Source organism: Apium graveolens, chromosome 8, assembly GCF_009905375.1.
Source record: "Apium graveolens cultivar Ventura chromosome 8, ASM990537v1, whole genome shotgun sequence".
Lineage (NCBI taxonomy): Eukaryota > Viridiplantae > Streptophyta > Magnoliopsida > Apiales > Apiaceae > Apium > Apium graveolens.
Genome location: NC_133654.1, coordinates 142,397,678 through 142,425,307, shown reverse-complemented (window position 1 = coordinate 142,425,307; position 27,630 = coordinate 142,397,678). Strand labels below are relative to the sequence as shown.

The following is a 27,630-nucleotide window of genomic DNA, read 5'->3' as shown; positions in this document are numbered from 1 at the left end:
AGAACTCCCTTTCTTCCCCTTCTGTTATCAGCAAGTTGAGTAGAGGAGGAGGTCTGTGCAGCCACAAGTTTCTGAAGCAAGTCTGTTTTTTGAGCTTGGTGTAGATGGATTGCTGTAAGAGAGGATTCCATAACAACCATTCTTTTGTCCAAGGAATCCACCTTGGTTGCAAGATCAGAGTTTTTCCTGAGCTGTCTTTTGATGTCTGTCATTGTTGTCTCTGAAAGTTTAGAATCCAACCTTTCAGAAATGTCCCTTTTCATTTGATCAATTTCACATTTGATAGTAGTGACATCCTGAGTATGTTGAAGACCTTGGATTTGTTGTAATTGCAGAGAAGCAAGGTGTGCTTGCAGAAGCTTCTTGGTTCTAGCATTTATGGTTGATTGAAGTGCAGACTGTGTTTGGCTGATAAGTTGGATGAGTGTGGCCTTGAAATGGTGATCATCATATATCTTGGAGAAGGCCCATGATGGCATGCTTGATCTGGAACTAGGGCCTACTTCTCCCCCTATGTCCAATGGCTCTTCTTCACTATCTCCATCCTCACCTCCAAAGAATTCTTCTAAACCACCGGTCTCATAATCAACATCACCACCTGTTAAGGGAAAAGCTGTGATGGCATCCTTAGCTCTTTGCATGGACTATGTGGTGTGCACCAAATTGAGCATTCTTTCTGCATTGGCATTGCCCGGTCCAGCTAGAAGTTGATATGTTGGAACAGGGTGAGTAGATGTCTCAGCATCCAAGGAGGTAGAATCTATAAGAGCTTGAGTTTGCTGAGATAGTCCCTCCCTGTCTGCATCGTGGACATTCCTTAACTCACTTACAATGACATCCACCCTTATATCTCCAGTACCTGCATTTCTCTCATTTTCTCTCTTTTCTTGCATCAAGGTCTCACCTTGGCTCCCCACCCTCACACCCTCACCTTCACCATCTAAGGTGGGACTCCTCATACTCATTTTTGCCAGTCCTGAAGAAATGGACTGCATTGGATCACTCTTTTCCTCTCCTTTTTCCTGGGAGCAACCCAGACTCTCACTCAAGTCACTACCTTCCCTCAATCCTAATAGTGATTGCACAATTACTAATTCATCTGCACTTGTAAATATAGTTGAACATTGGAGTTGTGCAGAGACACCCGATGGATGAGAAATATCCATCGGGTTAGTAATTTGACTATCCGACGGATGACTGCTGTTAGGCACATCCGTCAGGATACAATCACTACTCGACGGATCAACGATATCCATCGAGTGAGTAGAAATGAATGAGTGTGGAGTGGAGACTATTGTAGACTCTGTGCAGATTGATGAAAATTTTGGCACAGATGTCTCAACAGTCTCAGAAAGAAATGGCAAGTGAGCCAACAAATCATCTAGAAGATGATGCTCACTTGCATGGATTTTTGGCTTCTCCAACAGAGTTAAAGATGGAGAATATGGTTGAGATGTTTGAATCATGTCAACATCCAAAGAGTATGTGGGATAATTTGGTGTTTGAGGTGTTTCAATTTGTACATATTTTGGTTGTGACTCCACATTTGTTGCAGCCACCTCAATTTGACTTTGAGATGGTGCATTGACTGGGTTTTTAGCTCCAGTTTGCACTGTGTGTGTACCCTGTGCATCCCCAAGGGCTTTAGTTTTCTTCTTTCTTGTGTAAGTTTATGGTGAACTTGTGTTCCTACTCCTTTTGTTCTGTGCTCCTGGTTGAGAGCTTGTTTCAACAGTTACATCCTTTTGAGAGGATGAAACTAGAATTGAGCTTTTGTCCTTATTAAAAACCACAGTTTGTTGGGAAACTGTGGTATGGCTTGGTTTGGGTACACTATGCTCACCATCCTTATTCTTAAGGCTTCTTTGATTTTCACCCTGTCCCCACCTATTTGTCCCACCTTCACACACCCCTCTTTGTGTTTAGTGGATTTTACAGCTGGCATCTTTTGAGAGACACCAGAGGGGGCTTTCTTTTTCTTTGTTTTTGAGACTTTGGTTTTGGTAGCTTGGGTAGGCATCTATCTGGTCATTGACACAGATGCCACTACTATACTAGAAGGCAAAGAAATGTTTGAGGTTGGAAGAGTAGAGACAGTTAAAATTACCTCACTTACCTGAGGTGCCTCCATTACTGAAATGTAGAAAAGTGGCACCTCTTTGTGGTGATCTGCTCTATTGAGATCTGCAATAATTCTCCTTTCTTGAACCTAACAGTTTAACTTGTTGGTTGGGTTCTCAATCACAATGTCCTCAGAGAGGTGGTTAGCAAGCATCATGAAAAATCTAGCATAATAAACACTCTTACCCCTCTTATTAAGCTCCCCTAACTTAAACCCCAACTCAAACAAGACTAGATCACTAAAATTTAAGTATTTATCAGTTACTAGCATGTAAATCATGTTGAGCATGAAGATATTAACAGAATCAAAATTACTAATTTTACCAGAAAATACTTTAGTAACTACATCACACAGGTAACTCCATTCTTTCCTAAGACCCAATCTCCTAATTTCACTTAATTTAGAGATGGTGAGTGCATAACCCATGGAGTTTAACATGTTAACAATATCAGTGTCTGTGTGTAGAGTAGAGACAATATTATCAGGAATCATAAAGCATGCTTTAACAATGTCACTATTAAGACATAATTCCTTACCTTTAATAGTGAAAGTGATGATCTTGTCAGTTGAGTTGTACACTGCAGTTGTCCATATCTCCTCCACAACCTCACAATAGATAGTGGGAGACTCTAGCATGGCATAGTTGAGCTTACAGCCTTGCACAAAATCCAACATTTTGTGGTAGTCGCCAGACTGTTGAATCCCCTTGTTCACTAGAGCAGTGAAATTGTTCTTCTCATAGATAAAGCCAGTTTGAGACATGATTTTGATGACTGGTGCCATTGTTAGAGAGTAAAAATTGCAGAGAGAGAGGGTAATTGCTTTTGATATAAAAAGAAGTTAGTGCAGATGAATTGAGAATGATAAAAGAAAAGTAATGAAAATAAAATTTGCTTTTATACTCTCTCAAAAATAAAATGACAAAAGTAATAAAGAACCAATCAAATTTGCCCAAAATGGCCGTTTAAATTAAAATAAATTGTCAAAATTCTATCAACCATCAATCGAAATATACTTACAGACTGTAAGTAAACTCGATGGATGATGTTCAGAGAATTAACAGCCATGATTTGGACAACTGGACGGATGAGGTTAAAATATTTGATCCGTCGGGTTATTAAAATAATCCAGAAAAATAATTGAATTTTAGATATTCTATTCCGAAGGATGATCAAACTCGATGGATAATGATCATCCGTCGGGATGTAAATTTCGACTTAGCCAAAATTTCATCCAAAGCAAAAATTCAATTAAATTTATGGCTGCATTACAACTTGCAAAAATATCTTAAATAATTTAATAATAATTAAGCATACCTAACTCACTTACCAACCTTGAAAAGTTGGATTCATCCAGTGGCTTGGTAAATATATCTGCATGCTGTTTTTCACTTGGAACAAAATGTAGTTCCACAATACCATTCATTACATGTTCCCTAATAAAATACTTGATGTCTATGTGCTTTGTTCTTGAATGTTGTACTGGATTCTCAGTAATGGAAATTGCACTTATGTTATAACTGAAAATAGGTATTATTTCCACTTACATACCATAGACTAGAAATTGGTTTTTCATCCACAAAATCTATGCACAGCAACTGCCAGCAGCAATATATTCAGCTTCTGCTGTAGAGGTAGAAACTAAATGTTGCTTTTTACTGAACAAGGACACAAGCTTGTTTAGAAACTCACAGGTTCCTGTTGTACTTATTCTGTCTATTTTACAACCTGCATAATCTGCATCTGAATAACCAGCTAGATCAAAACCAGAATATCTAGGGTACCAAATGCCAAGTTTTGGTGTTCCCTTGAGATATCTGAAAAATCTCTTAATAGCTACTAAATGAGATTCTCTAGGATCAGCCTGAAATCTAGCACAAAGACAAGTATGAAACATTATATATGGCCTACTAGCTTTAGTTGGTTAATTCAAGCTTTAGTTGCAGTGGCCATGGGTGTTTTTGCAGATGTGCAATCCATTGGGTCAAACTTCTTTAAAAGATCATGAATGTATTTAGTTTGACTAATGAATATTCCTATCACTAACTTGCTTAGTTTGTAAACCAAGAAAGTAAGTTAGTTCTCCCATCATGCTCATTTCATACTTACTTTGCATTAATTTGGAAAACTTTTTGTAAAGTTTTTCATCTGTAGAGCCAAATATAATATTATCTACATAGATTTGAACAAGTATACTAGAGCCATTAACATTTCTAAAGAATAAAGTTTTATCCACAATACCTCTTGTGAAGTGATTTTCCAAAAGGAACTTTGATAAAGTGTCATACCAGGCTCTAGGTGCTTGCTTCAGTCCATAGAGTGCTTTCAAAAGATAGTAGACATGATTTGGGAAATTTGGTTCTTCAAAACCAGGAGGTTGACTGACATAGACTTCCTCCTCCAAATCTCCATTTAGAAAAGCACTCTTGACATTCATTTGAAAGACCTTGAAATTGGCATGGGCTAAGAAGATTCTGATGGCTTTATATAACGACTCGTGTATTTTTGAATTATCTAATTATGTAATTATGGAAATTATTAAATAAATAAAATATGTGTATTGGTTTTGACCGCTATGTGATGTTTGATTATTGATGTGTGATCTATAATATACCGGGTTGTTCATGTGATTAATTATGGGGTCGTATTGGATTGTTTCATTTTCAAAAGTGGATTTGGTGCAAATTTATTTGCGTAAATACTTGGAATGTCTCTAAAATTGTTTTTATGATTTTATAATTACAATAATTATTTTTAGGATTTTATAAAATTGAGAAATCAATATTTTATTAATTATTTATCTTTAAATCATTTTCTGATTGCTTTTATTTGTAAAATCCATATTTAATTCTAAAATTCTTCAAAAATTATGAAATTCATGTTTATATAAGTTTGGAATATTCTGAGAATTTTAAAATTATTTTGGAAATTTTCGGGATTAATTTCACGCGCTCGTTGTTTCGTTTCATTGATAAAAAGCGGGTACAAACTGCGTTTTGAAAAATATTTTGAAATTTTGAAATTTATGTTTTTATAAACTTCGGGATTTTTACAAAATTTTAAGACTATTTTATAATTTTCTTGACTTAATTGCCCGCACATTATTTGTTATATTGTGAAAAAAATCGGGTCAAAACTCAGGCTCGCGGATGATAATAAGACACGTGTTGCATTCCAGGGGTATTAGATGATTCATGGCAGTGTGCCATTCGTTAAATAAAAAAAAATAATACATATGTAATAAAATAAACAATACAAACACTCATCCTCATCCTAATCTCTCAAACTCACATATCTCACTCTTTTCTCTCTCAATCTCATACATCTCTCCTGCATATATATTCTCTGTTCTTCCCGTGGCGTTGCAGCTTGTGCCCGGTAAATTCCCTATATTTCTATTTTGTTGTGCCGCCTGTGGTTTCGTTTTCCGGCCGCCGCCGGACATCTTTCTGGCTGGGTGACTTACGCGCTTCTGTGATTGTACTGATGTGTGTATATTGGTTATATGTGCATGTGTATCAGAATCAGGGGAATGATTTCTTGATTTCTGCCTGATCTCTTTGCTCTTTCCAGCCGTTTTTCCGGCCACTGTTGCCGCGAGATGTTGGGTCCTTGTTTTGTAGCTTCTTCGATTAAAGTGTTGCCTGAAAATTTTTATTCATTTATTTTCTGCAGAATTATTTGAAGGCGGTTCGTGAAATAAGTTATAATTTATGCGGGAATTTATTTTGTAATCGGTGAAATTATGTTGGAAACCAGAAATTGATCGGGTACCCGTAATTTTATCGCCGTTGACGATGAACTTCGGTGAGTCAACGGTGGACGATGATGATATAATTCTGAGTCCTAATATTTTAAAATAAATAAATTAGTTCTTGAGATTATCGTTGAAACAAGAATTTGATTTTTTTACATTAAAGTCAAGTACGTAAATTAGTTGACGAATGGTGATTGGATTGATTGTTGAGTTGAACTGGTGGCTGGAATTGTAGTTGTGAATTTGATTATTGTTGGGTTGACGTCGATTGATGTTTCGACGGGTAGTCCGCTAAACAAAGGAGACGCTGCCCGATTTCCGGGAAATTTACCTACGCAAATACGAAAACGTATCCGATGAATATCGGGACGTTGAGAGACTATATATATATATGTGTGTGTGTGTTTTATATGAAACTAGATTATACGATGTGATGAAATATTTTTCTAAATCGATAACCCTGATTTCGTAAAATAAAGAATATAGGTATTTTCCGAAAACGAACACTGAACCGATTTTCGAGAACGTGAACCTTAAGTGATACGTGTATTATTATATGAAGTATGTTACGAGTCGGATTTTGTTATCGTTCGGGTAGATTGTTAGCGAGGATATGTCAAGCATAATTGAATGTCTAAGTTAGGATGTTTCGACCTTGTAGGTTCTAGTTGGAATGCCCGAGAATTGGAATTGGACAAAAGATAGTTGGTGGTGAGTCGAAAAGCTCAGTAAGGTCCCAATCAATGGATTTGAGTGTTGAGGTCGAATCCAGAGTGATATAGTGGTTAGACGTAAAAGCCTAAGCGGCAGAGTTGGCCCAGACTTGATCAGTAATAATTGTAAAGCTCTGTAAGGCAAGTATTTTTTTTAAACTTTTCTTCAAGATATTTTACCAATGTTTCGAACTATTTTATAACATATTGTTATCATTAAACATAACTCCTATTTTATAATGCATATGCTTCAAACTATATACCCTTAAACCCTGATTCTTTCTTGATCTTGAGCCGTAAGCCTTATTCTTTGCAAACCGTACTTTGTTGATCCTCAGACACCAAACCACACAAATATGATACTACTTCTCAAATGTATAACTACCAAACTTCAAACACTGGAACGAAATTGCTTGAAAACACAAAAGTTTTAGATCTCAACCATTCCTTACAACATCAAAGAACTATACCTCGAACAATCATTAATTGTTTGATACCTGATCACTTTACAAACTGAAAACCGTTTCTTATACGTATCTTGATATACCCTGTGATGCATCTTGAATTGCATTATGTTTTAATACCGATGCTTTATCGTTGTTGATTATGATCTTGCTCATTGAACTACATTGTTATTACACTGAATTGTTTTAGAATTGGATAGTTTTCTTTATGTGGACCAGATTCGTGGTCAGACCAGATTCGTGGTCGAATTAGGCCAACATGTGCCTTGGATCCAGTAATTAGAGCAGTGTTGTGTGCTTTGCTCGGGGTTAGTGCGTGACTGATCAGCAGCCTAACCTTGGTTTTAAAACTTAAAATGAATATCCAATTCTAATGATTAGTTAAAAAGAAACTTGATTCATCTGAATCATCCCACTTGATCACTGTTTAACCTCAGTTATCGTTATTATGACTTGCTGAGCTAGTTAGCTCACTCTTGCGAATCTTTTTATGTATTCTACAGTTAAAAGGGATACGGTTGATAGCGAGGTTTCCCAGCTCAATGTACGAGCTAGGATTCCAGATTGAGTTGGATCAAGCTAGCAGAAGTTTATGGAGGTAGTGAGATAGTAAGATTGTAAGAATAATTTTATTATCAGCTGTAAGTTAAATTAGTTGGGATTTGGTACGTTGTAATAAAAATTAAGGTTGTGGCTTGTTTTCATACTTTAACCTGTTGCGATCCGTGGTTTTGTGAAGCAGGGTCATTATAAATAATATTTCTTATACAGGTTGATATATTGTGTTTGTGTTGTGGACTCCAAATTTCTGACCCGGGTTTGGAGGGCGCCACAGGTTGGTATCAGAGCTACAGGTTATAAGTCACTAAAACAAGCCTAGATTGTCGGGATGGGGTAGAGGGTTAGGATTAGGAATAGGAAATAGAAAGATAAGATGTTGTGAGGTTGAGTGCGATTGTATAGTAGGTCTCCGGCAAGGTTCGTATTGTGACTCGGGATTCTTAGCTTGCGACGTGATTTCCGGACAACAGAAATGGTAGATCCTGACTTCTCTATATCATCTGATCGTTTGGAGTTTTCCGTTCAAGGATCGCCATCTTCTCTCAGATTCGATTTCACCTTGTTCCTCCATCAGTATTAATGGCACTACCTTCCGTTATGACAGTTACACCTCTTCAAGCTATTCTACACTATTCTACTACCTTTTAATACGAGACTACCTATTCAAGAACCTCCCTCTGTTTAATTTTATTTTATTGGACATTCGGTTATGAGTATATCTCTTTAGTTTACCCTACATCATGTTCTATACCCCCAGTTTAGAACTTGTCCTATAAAGCGATTGTACCTACGAGGATGGATTCGAAAGTTACAGTAAATGGTGAGAACTTGAGATATAAATAAAGGTGAGAAGAAGTTTAGAGAGAAGATTTAAGTGTTTCGGAGGATAGCTGTTATCGGGTTAAAAGAAGTCATTAGTGACTAAGCCACCCGTGAATAATTATGGGATGAATTAGATGATTTTGAAAGAGTTAGAAAGAAAGGTATAAATCTGGAAATTTTGGTGGAATTAAATGATGGTGCTATGATAAATGCGATATGTAAAGTAGTGATGTGATGTGATACGGGCAAACTTTGTTCTATGAAATAGACTTGTTGACCATTGGATAGCCTGTTCTATTTAACTATTACAACGATAATGTCGGGAATATCACCAGTATAGGAGCCTTGATGAGAAGCTACGAATAAGATAATGTGCGACAACAATTGAAGTTTCGTCGATTAAGGAAGGTAAGTGGACACGATGAAGAAGAAAAGGTAGATTGAAGCGAATGGACCTTTATATGATCGATCCATTAATTTGGTACCTTGTTATAGGTCGGAAGGACAACAACCAACTCATATAGTAAGGACAACCAGATTTGTGATTTTCAAAATTTTTAACAAGTTTTCAAAGAAGATTTTCCTTACAAAATTTCCAAAAGCCTTTTTGAATAAAATAAGTTTTAAACCTTGGTTGTCAAGTTACTACTTGAGTTTCTTGTTTGTTAAAAACCTGGATTTCCTGGAAGGATACTTACTTCAGACTTAGTATTGCTAATTTCGAGAACGAAGTAACCTATGATTATGAAGAAGTTGATTATTCCTAGCAGTAAAGTGCAAGTATTGTCTGATAAAATTTACAACAGAATCAGCGCACAGAGTAACTATACATTCAAATTACTAGGACTATCAGAGTTCGGAGAATTCATTGATTTAACAGAAGCCGGAGCGTGATCGCAGAAGATTGGAAAGATTTCCAGACCTCTCTAAAAGCAGAATATTATTAACAAAAGGATCGTTATGTCGAACGGTACGTGGTTATTCTAAATTAAAAGGGGAATCTCAAAGTTACATAGTAGGAACGCCAATATGATCGAATTGTTAAAGTATTATCCGTGTGGGTGCGATATTCAAGACGCAAGATGTGACGAGTAGGAATTTACCATAATGCTTAATTTGTGAAGGCATTTCAGCATACTTTCTAAAGTTGTTATATGATACAATTGGGATATGATCGAACGAGCTCGAAAGATGAATACAAGTGAAACGTGGATGGTGACCAATGGTATCGTTCTAGTTTTCAATATTACGGCATATATTACTTCTCAATCCCTAAAAATGTATGAACTTCTTTTCTCAAATAAACTCTTTTCTATATTATCGAGAAGGAGGATATTCCATTCCTTTCAAATTTATTTGTTTCCCTCAAGTTTTGTTTTCTGATTGGGACAAACAGTGTTATGGTAAGACACTTTGTCAGAATGACGAAGCGTCGGGTGGGACGCCACCTAATCATGTGCTGTATGCCATATGGTATGAAAGACTGGCCATCTTAAGTACCAATGTGGTTGTCTCATTCATATCAAATCCTTGTTTCTTCTTTATTTTCAACCTTCAATTTTTTTGAATTGTGAATCCTTCTAGTTCCTTCGTTGTACTTTCGTTCTTTGCAAAAGGTTTTCAAGCAGAAATCAACGTATTCTTAATCAAGCGGACGAAGTTCCATCTACCTCTTATGTATGGAAAGGAAACACGGGCACATGACGAGGATTACAAATCACTAGCCCCAGTAAAGAATCCACTAAGAATCAAGGAAATCTACTCCAATGAGGAATACGTCTTCGAGAATGAGAAATTGCAATTTTTTTCTGTGAAATGTATTATTTAGAATTCGGACGTGGTGATGTAAATAATTATTGTGGATACTTTATGTGTTAAAGAATTAAAAGATGTGAAAGCAACTTGATTGTTTAGCTCCCAAGGTTATGTTGATAAGATAAATTACCCTGTTGATTTAATAAGACCGTGATTAAAGGACTAGCGAGTCAAGAACGTGTAGTTGTTAAATAAGTACCAATAGTGGGATTGAGATTTATGGCAATAAGTTGTGAAGAATTGATATCATTGAGATAAGAGGATTTGACATTATTCTAAGGAATGGATTAACTATTTAAGCGTGATGCCTAGTCAAACTGTCATGGTGAAAAGATAGTCCTGAAGACGTCAAACGAGAATATGATGAGGTATAAAGGAAGAAGGAGGGTAAAGAATTTGCCAGTAATAATTACGGTGATCAATATATGAGCATTATGGTGATTATGGGATACATAAAAGTCAGAAGCAAACAAAATTTGAAGATTCAATAGCAATTAAGGAGTTTCAAGATATGTTTTAGACGAGTTATCAACATTTCTTCCCGATAGAGAAAGGAAGCTCGCGATTGACTTAGCGCCTGAAACGAAGCCAGTGACTACGGCCTTACCCAAAATGGCACCAGTTAAAATGCGGAAGTTAGCAAAGTAGATGCAAGAGATATTCGAGGAAAAAGCGATTAGACCCAATAGATCCTATAAGGTGCACTAGTACTAATTGTTAATAAGAAAATGGAAGTATGAGATTATGCGTCGACTAGCGAAAGCTCAACAAGTTTACTATCAAAAGAAAGTATATGTTACCTTGACCCAATGATTTGGTTGATCAAACGAAGGAAGCAAAGTATTTTTATAAGACTGATTTAAGACTTGGTATTTCGCCAATTAAAGATTAAACCTATGAATTTATCAAAGAAAATTTTCAGAACCAAGTACTGTTTTCGTATTGTCATTTGGATTAACCAATATACCAGTGATATTTGAACTTGATGGACATAATCTTTATGGAATATCTGGAGAAGCTGTAGTTGTGATACTTAAAGTTAATGAAGGACCAGGCAAAGCATTTAAGGATGATTGGAAAGTTAGAAAAGAAAGAAGTTGTATGAAGTATAGTTTTTAACATAAATAGGCAATGTGGAAAAGATCAAAAAGGGATTCAGTAGAAATTAAAGTTACTATGAATGAAAAGAAACCAGAAACACCAACAAAAGTCAGAAGTGTTATCATAAGCCGGTTACTATCGAAAATTTGTGCAAGATTTCTTGGAAGTTGCCATATCTTGGACGAAGCTAACCAGGAGAAGCAAGAAGTTTATATGAAGTAGAGAAGGATAAAGAAAGTTTTACGGAGATAAGTGAAAGAATGGTTACAGCACCTGCTTTATCATTTCGAGAGTATCAAGGAGGTATAGTAGTTATAGTGATGCTTCTCATAAAGAAGTAGGAGGTGTGCTGATTTAGCACAATAACGTTATTGTATATGCACCCTGACAACCGAAACCTTATGAGCAGAAGTATCCTATTCGTAATTGGGACTAACAGTAATAGTATTTATTTTGAAAGATTGGAAAACATGATATGAATGGAGAAATATGTAAGATGTATACAGACCATAAGAGTTTGAAGTATTTACGGTGAAAAGCGAATGTAGTGGCAAACGATAAGCAAAAAGGAGAGAACGAACATAGAGACTACACCAGAAGAATTAACTATGGAATTTTGGAAGTTGGAATTGGAAGCTAAAGGTTATAATCCAAAAGGGAGCAAGGATGGATAGTATGATGAGATGTCAAGAGAGGATAATGGATTACGATGTTAGTAGTTAGTAAGAGGAAATATATGCGCCTAGGAAAATGATCACGATATCTCCAGATTTTCTTCCCGCACTTGGATGCTACAAGCAGAAGAATTAAGAAATGAGATCCCACAGGAAAATTCACAACATTAAGTATTTAAGTTATTGAAGAGATGCCAAGATATATGGAAATTTAAAGAAAATTAGTGATAACCAGGTTTAAGAAGCGAATTTCAAAATAGATTGGGAAGTGTTGGACACGCCAAAGAGTTAAGACGAAGTATTGGAAGGTCTAGTGGATAAGGTAGACTCAGAAAGTGACTTTGCAAGAGACGAATCATGAAATGTATCAGATGATTACAAGAAATTAAGGATCATGGTGTATAAGGAGTACTTAGATAAGAAAACTGTATTTATTGATAACATCCCCAGCTACTCCGAGAATAAGAAAGTCTGCGTGGAATGCCCAAAGATTTTTCTCCAAGGATCAGAAGAAAAGCCACTATGCGTTGAGTTTTCAAGAATGAAATTTTGACTAAGGTTAACAAAAGATTCTGAATTAATCCATTAACAACTACCCAAGCAAAGTCGTATGATAGCAGATGCCTTATGCTGACAGAAAAAATTGGATGTGATTAAGACCACCGAGGAGTTAATAGACGAATTTGAAAGAATGGAATCTGAAGTTCAAATACTTAAAGATGATAATACGTGAATATATGAGATTACTTTTCAACCTTAACTAATGAAAAGGAGTAAGAAATGTTTAAATGTTTGGAAACCGAGTTGAAAACGAGCACCGCCTATCATCCTTAAACGAAGAATCAAAGTACGGAAGTGGTTCAGGAATTGTAAAATATGTTGAGAGGATGAGTCTTAAGGAAACACTGGAATGATCATTTATCAGTGATATCGGCTTTGGAATGCCATTTTACCGAGCTTCATGTGAACGCAAGTGTAGGTCCCCATTTCTATTAAAATAAAATAGGAGAAAGAAAGCTATCAAATTCTAAGTTAAATCGGCACACCAAGAGCGTAGTAATATTGATTGAAGCAGCTCGGAGTAGACAAAGAAGGAAGACGAAATTGTATCGAGAGAGAGTATGAGTATAGAAATAGGACCAGTAATGTTAGTATAAGTTTCATCTTGAAGAAGACTGGATAAGTTTGAGTAGAAGGGACAGGTTAAGTCCTAAAATTAATGAACCATTCGAGGTATTGATAAAAATAGATAAAGTTGTTCATGAGTTGATGTGACCATCACAACAGTGTGTACATACAATGTGTTTTCCAGTCAATATTAAAGCAATAAGCATTCGATCTGAATTCAGAGATTGATTAGGAGCCAACGGGCTCTTGTCCAAGTTTGTTCTGCATATAGTGATTAATCCAAATTCTTGATCGTTCAAGGCGAGTCCTTGGAAATGAGTATATATCTATGGTGAATACGTTGAAAATCCTCGAGTAGAAGAGTCCACTTGGAAACTAGAGTCAGATTTGCTTGACAAATATCCTCACTTGTTTAACTAGACCAGATTCTGAGGACAGAATCTTTTTAAGGGGGAAGGATATAACGACTCGTGTATTTTTGAATTATCTAATTATGTAATTATGGAAATTATTAAATAAATAAAATATGTGTATTGGTTTTGACCGCTATGTGATGTTTGATTATTGATGTGTGATCTATAATATACCGAGTTGTTCATGTGACTAATTATGGGGTCGTATTGGATTGTTTCATTTTCAAAAGTGGATTTGGTGCAAATTTATTTGCGTAAATACTTGGAATGTCTCTAAAATTGTTTTTATGATTTTATAATTACAATAATTATTTTTAGGATTTTATAAAATTGAGAAATCAATATTTTATTAATTATTTATCTTTAAATCATTTTCTGATTGCTTTTATTTGTAAAATCCATATTTAATTCTAAAATTCTTCAAAAATTATGAAATTCATGTTTATATAAGTTTGGAATATTCCGAGAATTTTAAAATTATTTTGGAAATTTTCGGGATTAATTTCACGCGCTCGTTGTTCGTTTCATTGATAAAAAGCGGGTACAAACTGCGTTTTGAAAAATATTTTAAAATTTTGAAATTTATGTTTTTATAAACTTCGGGATTTTTACAAAATTTTAAGACTATTTTTATAATTTTCTTGACTTAATTGCCCGCACATTATTTGTTATATTGTGAAAAAAATCGGGTCAAAACTCAGGCTCGCGGATGATAATAAGACACGTGTTGCATTCCAGGGGTATTAGTTAATTCATGGCAGTGTGCCATTCGTTAAATAAAAAAAAAAATACATATGTAATAAAATAAACAATACAAACACTCATCCTCATCCTAATCTCTCAAACTCACATATCTCACTCTTTTCTCTCTCAATCTCATACATCTCTCCTGCATATATATTCTCTGTTCTTCCCGTGGCGTTGCAGCTTGTGCCCGGTAAATTCCCTATATTTCTATTTTGTTGTGCCGCCTGTGGTTTCGTTTTCCGGCCGCCGCCGGACATCTTTCTGGCTGGGTGACTTACGCGCTTCTGTGATTGTACTGATGTGTGTATATTGGTTATATGTGCATGTGTATCAGAATCAGGGGAATGATTTCTTGATTTCTGCCTGATCTCTTTGCTCTTTCCAGCCGTTTTTCCGGCCACTGTTGCCGCGAGATGTTGGGTCCTTGTTTTGTAGCTTCTTCGATTAAAGTGTTGCCTGAAAATTTTTATTCATTTATTTTCTGCAGAATTATTTGAAGGCGGTTCGTGAAATAAGTTATAATTTATGCGGGAATTTATTTTGTAATCGGTGAAATTATGTTGGAAACCAGAAATTGATCGGGTACCCGTAATTTTATCGCCGTTGACGATGAACTTCGGTGAGTCAACGGTGGACGATGATGATATAATTCTGAGTCCTAATATTTTAAAATAAATAAATTAGTTCTTGAGATTATCGTTGAAACAAGAATTTGATTTTTTTACATTAAAGTCAAGTACGTAAATTAGTTGACGAATGGTGATTGAATTGATTGTTGAGTTGAACTGGTGGCTGGAATTGTAGTTGTGAATTTGATTATTGTTGGGTTGACGTCGATTGATGTTTCGACGGGTAGTCCGCTAAACAAAGGAGACGCTGCCCGATTTCCTGGAAATTTACCTACGCAAATACGGAAACGTATCCGATGAATATCGAGACGTTGAGAGACTATATATATATGTGTGTGTGTGTGTTTTATACGAAACTAGATTATACGATGTGATGAAATATTTTTCTAAATCGATAACCCTGATTTTGTAAAATAAAGAATATAGGTATTTTCCGAAAACGAACACTGAACCAATTTTCGAGAACGTGAACCTTAAGTGATACGTGTATTATTATATGAAGTATGTTACGAGTCGGATTTTGTTAACGTTCGGGTAGATTGTTAGCGAGGATATGTCAAGCATAATTGAATGTCTAAGTTAGGATGTTTCGACCTTGTAGGTTCTAGTTGGAATGCCCGAGAATTGGAATTGGACAAAAGATAGTTGGTGGTGAGTCGAAAAGCTCAGTAAGGTCGCAATCAATGGATTTGAGTGTTGAGGTCGAATCCAGAGTGATATAGTGGTTAGACGTAAAAGCCTAAGCGGCAGAGTTGGCCCAGACTTGATCAGTAATAATTGTAAATCCCTGTAAGGCAAGTATTTTTTTTAAACTTTTCTTCAAGATATTTTACCAATGTTTCGAACTGTTTTATAACATATTGTTATCATTAAACATAACTCCTGTTTTATAATGCATATGCTTAAAACTATATACCCTTAAACCCTGATTCTTTCTTGATCTTGAGCCGTAAGCCTTATTCTTTGCAAACCGTACTTTGCTGATCCTCAGACACCAAACCACACAAATATGATACTACTTCTCAAATGTATAACTACCAAACTTCAAACACTGGAACGAAATTGCTTGAAAACACAAAAGTTTTACATCTCAACCATTCCTTACAACATCAAAGAACTATACCTCGAACAATCATTAATTGTTTGATACCTGATCACTTTACAAACTGAAAACCGTTTCTTATACGTATCTTGATATACCCTGTGATGCATCTTGAATTGCATTATGTTTTAATACCGATGCTTTATCGTTGTTGATTATGATCTTGCTCATTGAACTACATTGTTATTACACTGAATTGTTTTAGAATTGGATAGTTTTCTTTATGTGGACCAGATTCGTGGTCATACCAGATTCGTGGTCGAATTAGGCCAACATGTGCCTTGGATCCAGTAATTAGAGCAGTGCTGTGTGCTTTGCTCGGGGTTAGTGCGTGACTGATCAGCAGCCTAACCTTGGTTTTAAAACTTAAAATGAATATCCAATTCTAATGATTAGTTAAAAAGAAACTTGATTCATCTGAATCATCTCACTTGATCACTGTTTAACCTCAGTTATCGTTATTATGACTTGCTGAGCTAGTTAGCTCACTCTTGCGAATCTTTTTATGTATTCTACAGTTAAAAGGGATACGGTTGATAGCGAGGTTTCCCAGCTCAATGTACGAGCTAGGATTCCAGATTGAGTTGGATCAAGCTAGCAGAAGTTTATGGAGGTAGTGAGATAGTAAGATTGTAAGAATAATTTTATTATCAGCTGTAAGTTAAATTAGTTGGGATTTGGTACGTTGTAATAAAAATTAAGGTTGTGGCTTGTTTTCATACTTTAACCTGTTGCGATCCGTGGTTTTGTGAAGCAGGGTCATTATAAATAATATTTCTTATACAGGTTGATATATTGTGTTTGTGTTGTGGACTCCAAACTTCTGACCCGGGTTTGGAGGGCGCCACACTTTAAGTCTTGCAACAGGAGCAAAGGTTTCATCAAAATCTATTCCTTCTTGCTGACAATAGCCCTTAGCAACCAATCTAGCTTTGTATTTGACTACTATGCCATTTTCATCCATCTTGTTTCTGAATACCCATTTGGTGTCTATTGGATTCTTTCCTTTAGGCTTGGGTACCAGCTTCCATACTTTATTCCTTTCAAATTGGTTTAGGTCCTCCTGCATAGCTAAACTCCAATCAGGATCCAACAGAGCTTCTTCTACCTTCTTTGGTTCTTCCTTAGATAAGAAGCTGCTATATAGACATTCTTCATGAGTTTCTTTCCTTGTCTGAACTCTAGAAGATGCATCACCAATAATTAGCTCATAGGCATGATCTCTTATCCATTTTCTCTGTTATGGTAGATTTGCTCTAGATGAAGAGGCCTCATAGTTGTCTTGATATGTGACTGAGTTTTGATTATGAGAAAATCCCCCTGAGTTAGTGAATCTTTGATTTGAGAGAGGGGAACTTTCTATGAGTGATCTACCTTGACTTTCAGCTTCTCAATGACCCGACGGATGAAGCACTTTGAGTTCCGACGGATGAGGCTGATTGTCTCCCGATGGATGATACATATTGTCTCCCGACGGATGAAGCATTTTGTAACTCGATGGATGACGAGTTATTAGCTTCATTAGTTATAGATTTTTCTGCACTATCCTTAGTTATAGTTTCTTGATCACTTTCATCATCACTGTCATCACTAACCATCTCCACATTGTCAAATTTGAGGCTCTCATGGAAATCTCCATCTTGCAGTCCTTCAATATTTTTATCGTCAAACACAACATGTATTGATTCCAAAACAATGTTGGTTCTTAGATTGTAGACTCTATATGCTTTTCCCACAGCATATCCACCAAAAATTCCTTCATCTGCTTTAGCATCAAACTTCCCATATTGATCAGTTTGATTCTTTAAGATATAACATTTGCAGCCAAAGACATGAAGAAAATTTAGAGTTGGTTTCCTGTTCTTGAACAATTGGTAGGGAGTCATGCATTTTGCTTGATTTATCAAAGAGATATCTTGAGTGTAGCATGCAGTGTTCACAGCTTCAGCACAAAAGTATGTTGGTAACTTTGATTCTTCAAGCATTGTCCTTGCAGCTTCAATAAGAGATCTGTTCTTTCTTTCTACCACTCCATTTTGTTGGGGAGTCCTTGATGCAGAAAATTCATGCATAATCCTAGTTTCTTCACAAGATGATCTCATCACAGAATTCTTGAACTCAGTTCCATTGTCAATCCTGATTCTTTTTACTTTAAAATCAGGATGATTGTTGACTTGCCTTATGTGATTGATGATGATTTCACTAGCTTCATCTTTAGACTTTAGGAAATATGTCCAAGAGAACTTTGAGAAATCATCCACAATTACTAGGCAAAATAGTTTCCTTGAGATGGACAACACATTGACTGGTCCAAACAAATCCATGTGTAGCCATTACAAAGGTTCTTCAATTGTTGAATCAAGCTGCTTTCTGAATGATGCTTTGATCTGCTTTCCTTTATGACAAGCATCACACAATCCATCCTTAGAAAACTCCACTTGAGGAATACCTCTAACCAATTCTTTCTTTACAAGCTCATTCATGGTCTTGAAGTTTAGATGGGACAGCTTCTTGTGCCATAGCCAACTTTTATCTTGACTTGCTTTACTAAGAAGAAAAGTAACAGATTCTGCATTTGATGAGTTGAAGTCTGCTAGGTACAAATTTCCTTTTCTCACTCCAGTGAGAACCACTTTGTTTCTCCTCTTGTTTGTCACAACACAGGCTTCTCAATTGAAGGTTACCGAATTGCCCTTGTCACAAAGCTGGCTGATACTCAGCAAATTATGCTTGAGACCATCCACTAGGGCACCCTCCTCAATGATGATATTGTCTTTAGAAATCAAGCCATATCCCACAGTATAACCCTTGCTGTCATCTCCAAAAGTAATACTTGGGCCAACTCTCTCCTTGAACTCTGTGAGCAGGGTAGAATCTCCAGTCATGTGTCTTGAACAACCACTATCCAAGTACCACAGATTCTTTCTGTTTCCCTGCACACATCAAAACCAAATCAAGTTGATTTTGGAACCCAAGTTTCCTTGGGTCCTGCCTTGTTAGCTTTCTTCTTTTGTTTTATAGGTTTTATCTTATTTGACTTAGGGATATCAGATTCATCCTTAGTCATCTGAGTTGGACCTTTGAAACCAGTCATTAAAACAGAATTATCATGCATATTTTGATTAACAGGAAATGGCATACTATTTGTAAACATGTTATTCCAGTAGGGCATGCTAAATGGCATTTGAGGCATACTAAATGCGGCATAATAAGGATTAGGTGCAAATGGCATATTAGAAAATTGTGCATTCATATTCTGTGCAGACATATCATTCATAGGCATAGAAGGCATATCACTCATATTGGGAAAAGAAGGTGGCACAGATATGGGAGTAGGCATGGCAAGTTTGTAATTAACAGACAAGTGATTAACACTACCACACTTAACACATATCTTTCTTGGAGCATACTTATCAGGTGTGTAGTTGTTATGTTTGTTAATTCCTACTTTCCCATTTCTATTGTTTTTCTTTTTAGCTTCTGTTTTAACCTCAATCTTTTCTAATCCGTCATTCAATTGCTTGATGGACAAATGACCAACATTCACTTTCTTCTCCTTCTTCACTTGACTTGATTCTCCTGAAATAAAGTTTTTGGAAACTGATCCATATTTTTCATTTAACTTGGCAAGTTTGGCTTTACTCACAGGTTTGCTCACAGCCGATGGATGAGGATTTATGTCACTCGACGGATAACCTTTTTGATTATCCAACGGATGACTCTCATCATCCGTCGAGTCTACATCTGTTAGCAATCCTTCAACCAAATTGGATTCCAGCTTCTCTTTACGCTTTTTCCAGTCTGCATCACAGAAGGACTCAATACCTTGAACTTTGGTGATTTGAGCATGGACATCTCTAGATGATTTCCATGCCTTAATCACCTAATGTTCTTGTTCAAGCTGCTTCTTCAAAATCTCTTCTTTCTTCAAGGACTCAGTTAATTCATCCTTAGCAATCTTACATTCTATTCTCAATTTTTCAAATTCAATAAACTGAAACTCTAGCACATTATTCCTCTCACTTAAAAACAAATTGTTTTATTTGATTTTAGCATTTTCCTTAGTGAGGGACTTAAGTGTAACACACAAATGATATAATTCTGTAGACATGTCATTTATTGCATCATTACACTCAGCTTTAGATAAATGTCCAAGGTTGGTGGTGATTACCTGATTACTTGAAGAACTTTTCTCTGTTTCATCGAACTTGGCCATTAGGGCTAGATTGACATAGATGACATCTTCATCCTCATCCAGACCATCTGCTACCCAGTCATTTTCTTATGTAATAAAAGCCCTTTCCTTTTGTTTGAGCAACTCAAAATACTTCTGTTTATAATCCATAGGATCAAACTTCTTCTTGCTGGAATCTGACTTTCTACGCTCACTGGAAAAGTGCCCTGCCAAGCCACATTTGAAACACTTGAATTTTGATTTATCCACCATGTTTCTATTTGGCTTAGCTGCTCCAAATTTCTTCTTGAACTTGAGCTTGGCAAATCTTTTGGAAAGAAATGCAAGATGTTCATCAATATCATCCATATCATCTTGGCTCAAGGAATCTTCATTTTCTGCTACCCGCCCCTTGCCCTTGTTTTCACAGACCTTTGAAGTAGACTCAACAGCTTCTATCTTCATCTCCTTCTCTTTCTCTAACTCAACAACCAGTGCAATGGACCCTCCTTTCTTCCTCCCTTTCCCCATTCTTTCATCTTGCTCTATTTCAAGCTCATAAGTCTTTAGAATGCCATACAGTCTCTCTAGTGTAAACCCCTTGTATTCTTGTGAATTTCTCAGGGAGACTGTCATTGGTTTCCATTCTTTTGGAAGGAATCTCAGGGATTTGAGGTAAGAATCTTTGGTTTGGTAGACTCTTCCATGCAGCTTCAGAGCATTTAGTAGCTTTTGAAATCTACTAAAGATATCAGTGAGAGTTTCACCTTCTTCACAGTGGAAATGCTCATATTGCTGAATTAGTAACTGCATCTTGTTTTCTCTAACTTGTTTAGTGCCATCACAGATTATTTGAATGGTATCCCAAACTTCCTTGGTTGTCTTGCAGTTAATGATGTTATCAAACATGTCACCATCAACTCCATTGAACAGAATATTCATGGCCTTCTTGTCTTTCCTGACTTGTTCAATATCAGGATCTGACCATTCATGCCTTGGCTTGGGACTGATGGCTCATTTCCAGTTGCAGCTCTCATTGGTACATGAGGACCTCTCTCTATGCAATCCACATAGGCCTCATCTTGAGAAAGTAAATGGAGATGCATCTTTACCTTTAAAAGTAATTATCTTTGTCCAGAAAAGGAATCTTGACTCCAACATCCTTCTTGTTCATCTTGCTATTTGTTGTGATCTTTAAACTCTTTGTGCTTCAAGAGCTTGCTCTGATACCAATTGTTAGTCCCTAACAATGCAGCAAGAATTATAGAAGGGGGGTGAATGTAATTCTAGTAAAAAAATTCTTGAACTATAAAATGCTCTAACTCAAACTATATATATAAGTGTTTTGATTTGCAAGGTGCGGAATCACAAGTTAAATAAATCAAAAACATAAAGTAATAAAAACACAAGTCTTTAAAACTTTCTAGTGGATTTAAAAGTATCCACCAGATATATATATATATATCGAATTAAGAACTCCTGAAAAATAAATTGTCTCACAGCGGCTTTACAAGTGAACAAACAAACTACAGAGAAATTCTTAACAGTTATAGCTTTTTCTATTTCTCTTCTAAAAGTGTTTGCTTGGTTGTTTGCTCTATTAACTACAGTTGGTTTATATACCACCAAGTTTACATGGTAATAAGACAGGATAATAAAACAAAACTATTAAGTTAAACTCCATCTGCTTCACTACTCCATTCCAGCACTTTGAAAATCTTTTTAACTTGCATGGAAATGATAATGCTTCTTTGTTCTTCATTTCCTGTTAAACAGGCTGCCACATTCCTTTTGCAACTAAAAAGCTTGTCCAATAACTGGTTCGGCCCTTTTGCAAATACCCAACGCATGTGATTGTGTTGTCACTGTCAAAAGACATTTAAATTGATGATCCGTCGGGTACATGCTTGTCATCCATCGGGTAGCTTTGTTAATCATCCATCGGGTAGCTTTGTTGATCATCCGCCGGGTAGCTATTTGACACTTGACTTCATTTCACTTATGCAGAATTACAAAACATCTTATATTTATAATTAATCAACCTATTCTGCATATCTAATAAGAGTCAACATGACTTATATGCTACTACAGAATCTATACAAAGTTGTTTGCAGAAATGAGTTACAATACTTATTATTACATAAGCTACTCACTCGATGGATGTCACATCATCATCCGTCGGGACTATATTTGAGTCATCCGTCGGGACTATATTTGATCATCCGTTGAGTGCTACATTTTTCACTAAGTTAAATCTACTAAGGTGTTTTGTTAATGTAATCATCAAGTTCACAACATATTCCCAACAAGAAGACAGTAAGAAGACCTAATAGCACAATTTTAAGGAAGGAGAAGAAGAACTTATTTTACTTGTGATTCGTTGCTTAAGTTGTAGTCTTGGATACTCGGTTTCTTTATTGTTGAACCTAATACTTTTGTTATGTACTTTATTTTAATTTAGTTATTCCAGACTTAGTTTATATTGATTTATCTACCGTGCTTTCATTGGAACCCATGGTGACGATGAGTTCGGTTATGAACTAATCGTTATCGTGGGATTCTAATGGATTTTCTTATGGATTTCTATAGTTAATTGTTTCGATAACTAAGTGTGTGGTGATGGTATGATATCCTAGTATTGGTTGTGCTTATTCGTCTTATGTGCGTCTCGAACATATAAGATAGCGTGTTAACCTTTATTGAAGCGACAGTGAATATAGAGATTTAGAACTTGCCATGCTATCATAGGTTCATGTATTTGTTATGCATGATTCGTAGGTATTTTTAACCATCTTACTTGCCCTATGTAATCACGATAGATAACTTGTTCATTAAACCTTTATATTATCAAATTCTACAGAAATATAGGGTCTGGACATAATTGGTGTCTATTCAACATCTATCTCTTTTGTGGATGTCTGGTAGTAGGGTATTCATACAACGAGAGTGGGCATTTACTAGTTTCATGTTATCTGATTAGTGTCATCACCATTGCATGCTAAGGTTGAGAACAATGACTTTGAATGAAGTATTTAATTAAGTTAGAATCCCATGTTTGTCTCATATAGTGATTCATATCACTTCTAATCTCTTAGTTAATTGCATGATAGTTAATTCTTAGTTATAAAATATCTCAACTTATTATTGTCTTAGCATTGAGCGACAACCATATCATTGTTGCATAGGTGCATAATCTTAAGTTAACCAAAAAGAGTCTTTGTGGGTACGAATCTGATTTATATCTTATACTACTTACGAATGCGTATACTTACGTGAATTTTAGCGAGTGTTTTCGTCCTAACAAATTTTTGGTGCCGCTGTCGGGGACTCGGTGTTAATTTTTAGTTTATGTGCTTGTCATCAGTGGTCGTTAAAGTTCACTGACTCAGATATTTTACTTACTTGGGTACTTGTTGTGTTACAGGTACTCTAGAGGGCATGTATGCGAACACATTTTTAATCTCGTAAAGAAGCACTGGAAGGAGTTGGAAGAGTGGAAGAAGTTTTTGAAAAAGTTGAGAAAGTTGAAGAAGAAGCACTCGTTGCAATGGGAGATCAATCAGTGAATCCGAAGGCTTTGATGGATTACTCTCAACCGAAGATCAATGATATTCAGTCTAGTATTAACATACCAGCTATTATGGCTAACACCTTTGAAATCAAGTCGAGCATGATTCAGATGATACAAAATTCAGTTCAGTTTGGGGGTTCTCTAATAGAAGATCCCAACATGCACATCACAGATTTCATCGAGAAGCTGAGGCTTTTCCCATTCTCTCTAAGGGATAAAGCTAAGTACTGGTTACATTCTTTACCAACAGGTTCTATCACCAAATGGGAGGATCTTGCTCAGAAGTTTCTAACTAAATTCTTCCCTATGGCGAAGACAGCTGCAATCAGGAATTCTCTTACTCAATTTGCGCAGCAATCGGTAGAATCTTTGTGTGAGGATTGGGATCGCTACAAGGAGATGATTAGGAAGTTTCCTCATCATGGCATGCCTGATTGGATGATCATAAATTGCTTTTACAATAGTTTGGGAACACAGTCTAGACCCATGCTAGATGCAGCATCAGGTGGAGCCTTATGGGCTAAGAGCTACGATGAAGCTTATGAGTTGATTGAACTTATGGCTGCTAATGAATACCAGAGCTAACTCTGAGAATGCCTCATAGTAAGGTAGCAGGAGTTTTGGAAGTGGATATAGCTACTGCTATAACTGCTCAGCTGCAAGCTTTGACGATGAAGGTGGATTCTTTGGCTAATTATGGAGTTAATCAGATTACAACTGTTTGTGAGCTTTGTGCAGGTGCATATGAACCTGAGCAGTGTGCTATTTCTAGTGAATCAGCTCAGTATGTAAGCAACTTTCAGAGATCGCAGCAACCAGCTCCAGCCACTTATCATCCCAACAATCGCAATCATCCTAACTTCAGCTGGAGAAACAATCAGAATGTGGTGCAACGGCCTTATTAGCTGTATGAAGCAAAATAATTCAACCATCCTGGTTTTTAACAACTTCTATATGCACCAAGACAACAACTCCAACTTCAGCAACTACCGCATGAAAGTAAAAATCAATCTAATGAAAAATCTGAATTGGAGGAGTTGAGGCTCATGTGCAAGAGTCAAGCAGTTTCTATCAAGACTCTAGAGAATCAAATTGGGCAGATTTCCAATGCTTTGTTGAATCGACAACCTGGTACACTCCCTAGTGACATAAAAATTCTAGGCAAGAGGGAAACAAAAAAGCAGGTTAAGGAAATTATATTAAGGTCTGGGAAGATTGCGAAACCCGAAAAATCTCAAATTTCAGAATCTGAAGTTGGCACTGAAGAAGATGTGCAGAAGGAAGCAGAAGTGGAATGAAGGAAGAAAGTTGTTGTCAGCACTCCTCATGAGAGTAATACAGGGGAAAAACAGGTCTATCCTCCACCTTATTTTCCTAAAAGGTTGCAGAAGCAGAAGCTGGATAAACAATTTTCTAATTTCTTGGAAGTTTTCAAGAAACTTCATATCAACATACCTTTCGCTGAAGCTCTTGAATAAATAACAAGCTATGCAAAGTTCATGAAAGGTATTTTCTCTCGGAAAGTGAAGCTCGATGACATAGAGACTGTTGCTCTTACAGAAGAATGCAATGTTGTGCTGCAACAGAAGTTACCTCCGAAGCTTAAGGATCCTGGAAGCTTCATTATTCCTTGTACCATTGGAAAATTATCGTTCGACAAAATTCTATGTGATTTGGGAGCTAGCATCAACCTAATGCCTTTGTCTATCATCAAGAAGTTGGGTTTACCTGATCCAAAGCCTACTTATATGTCCTTACAGTTGGCCGATTGTTCTATTACATATCCACGAGGTATTATGGAGGATGTCTTGGTTAAAGTGGACAAAATCATATTTCCTGCTTTCTTTGTAATTCTTGATTTTGAGGAGGATAAGAAGATTCTCATAATCCTGGGAAGACCTTTTTTGGATACAGGCCGAACCTTGATTGATGTGTAGAAAGGTGAGCTCACTATGCGAGTTCAGGATCAGGATGTGACCTTCAATGTTTTTAATGCCATGAAATTCCCTATTGATGAAGATAAGTGATTTAAGGTGGAATTGGTTGAATCTGTGGTTACTTCAGAGCTTGATCAAATGCTAAAGTCTGATGCCTTAGAGAAAACCTTGATGAGGGATTCATATAGTGAAGATGACGAAGGTGATGAACAGTTGCAGTATTTGAATGCTTCTCCTTGGAAGCGAAGGCTGTATATGCCTTTTGAATCTCATGGATTGGAAGAGCTGAAAAATTCTCCAAAGTGTCTCAAACCATCTATTGAGGAAGCTCCTACACTCGAGCTTAAACCTTTTCCTGAACACTTGAGGTATGCATTTTTAGGTGATGCATATACTTTTCCTGTTATTATTACATCTGACCTTTCAGGTAGTGATGACGAAAAGCTCTTGAGAATTCTGAGAGAGTTCAAATTGGAAATTGGATGGACTATAGAAATATCAAGGGAATCAACCCTTCTTATCGCATGCACAAAATTCTACTAGAAGAAGGAAGCAAGCCGACTGTTGAGCAATAGAGAAGGCTAAATCCGATCATGAAAGAGATTGTGAAGAAGGAAATTCTCAAGAGGCTAGATGCAGGGATCATCTATCCTATTTATGACAGTTCTTGGGTGAGTCCAGTTCAATGTGTGCCAAAGAAAAGAGGCATCACCATGGTTGTTAATGAAAAGAATGAGCTCATTCCTACTCGAACAGTCACGGGGTGGAGAGTTTGCATGGATTACAGGAAGTTGAATAAAGCCACAAGCAAAGATCACTTCCCTCTTCCTTTTATTGATCAGATGCTTGACATGTTGGCTGGGCATGAGTACTACTGTCTTCAGGATGGCTATTCGGGTTATAATCAGATTTGCATCGCTCTAGAAGATCAGGAAAAGACTACCTTCACTTATCTGTTTGGTACTTTCGCCTTCAAAAGAGTTTTTTTGGATTATATGGTGCACCAGCCACATTTTAGAGATGCCTGATGGCTAACTTCTCTGATATGATTGGAAATAATGTTGAAGTGTTAATGGATGACTTCTCTGTCTTCAGAACTTCTTATGATGAATGCTCGCAAAATCTTGGTTTAGTGCTGAAAAGGTGTGTTGAGACCAATCTGATTCTCAATTGGGGGAAATGTCACTTTATGGTGCAACAGGGCATCATTCTTGGGAACAAAGTCTCTAGTAAACGTGTCAAGGTGGACAAAGCCAAGGTGGGGGTCATTGAAAATCTTCCTCAACCAATTTCAGTTAAGGGAATCTACAGCTTTCTTGGTCATGCGGGTTTCTATCGGCGTTTCATCAAGGACTTCTCTAAAATTTCAAAGCCATTGTGCAATCTGCTAGAGAAAGATATTCCTTTCAAGTTTGATGACGAGTGCCTAGCTGCTTTTGAGAGCTTAAAGAAGAGTTTGATCACGACACCAGTCATAATTGCACCTGATTGGACTGAACCTTTTAAAATGATGTGCGATGCGAGTGACTATATAGTTGGAGTAGTTCTTGGGAAAAGGAAGAACACTATATTTCATGTGGTCTTCTATGCTAGTAAGACCCTTAATGGTGCTCAACTGAACTACACTACTACTGAGAAGGAACTCTTAACCATCGTCTATGGTTTTGAGAAGTTTCGATCTTATTTGCTTGGGACGAAGCTGATAGTTTTCACTGATCATGTCGCTATTCGTTATCTCATCTCGAAGAAGGAATCGAAGCCTAGATTGATTGATTCGATGGGTTCTTTTACTTCAGGAATTTGAGTTGGAGATCAAGGATAGACTAGGTACTGATAATCAAGTCGCTGATCATCTCTCTCGTTTAGAAGATCCAAGTACATCTTAACAGGATAAGTCAATG

General features: G+C 36.5%; 1 protein-coding gene and 1 non-coding gene across 2 annotated transcripts in view; one reads left to right on the top strand and one right to left on the bottom strand.

Annotated features, from left to right (window-relative positions):
* Positions 1 to 27,630, top strand: part of LOC141680042 (uncharacterized) — a 91,189-nt gene that overhangs the window by 13,272 nt on the left and 50,287 nt on the right. The window lies entirely within an intron of this gene.
* LOC141681206 (small nucleolar RNA R71) lies at positions 24,114 to 24,220 on the bottom strand. Its single transcript, XR_012558648.1, has one exon. It is a non-coding gene; the product is annotated as a small nucleolar RNA R71 (small nucleolar RNA).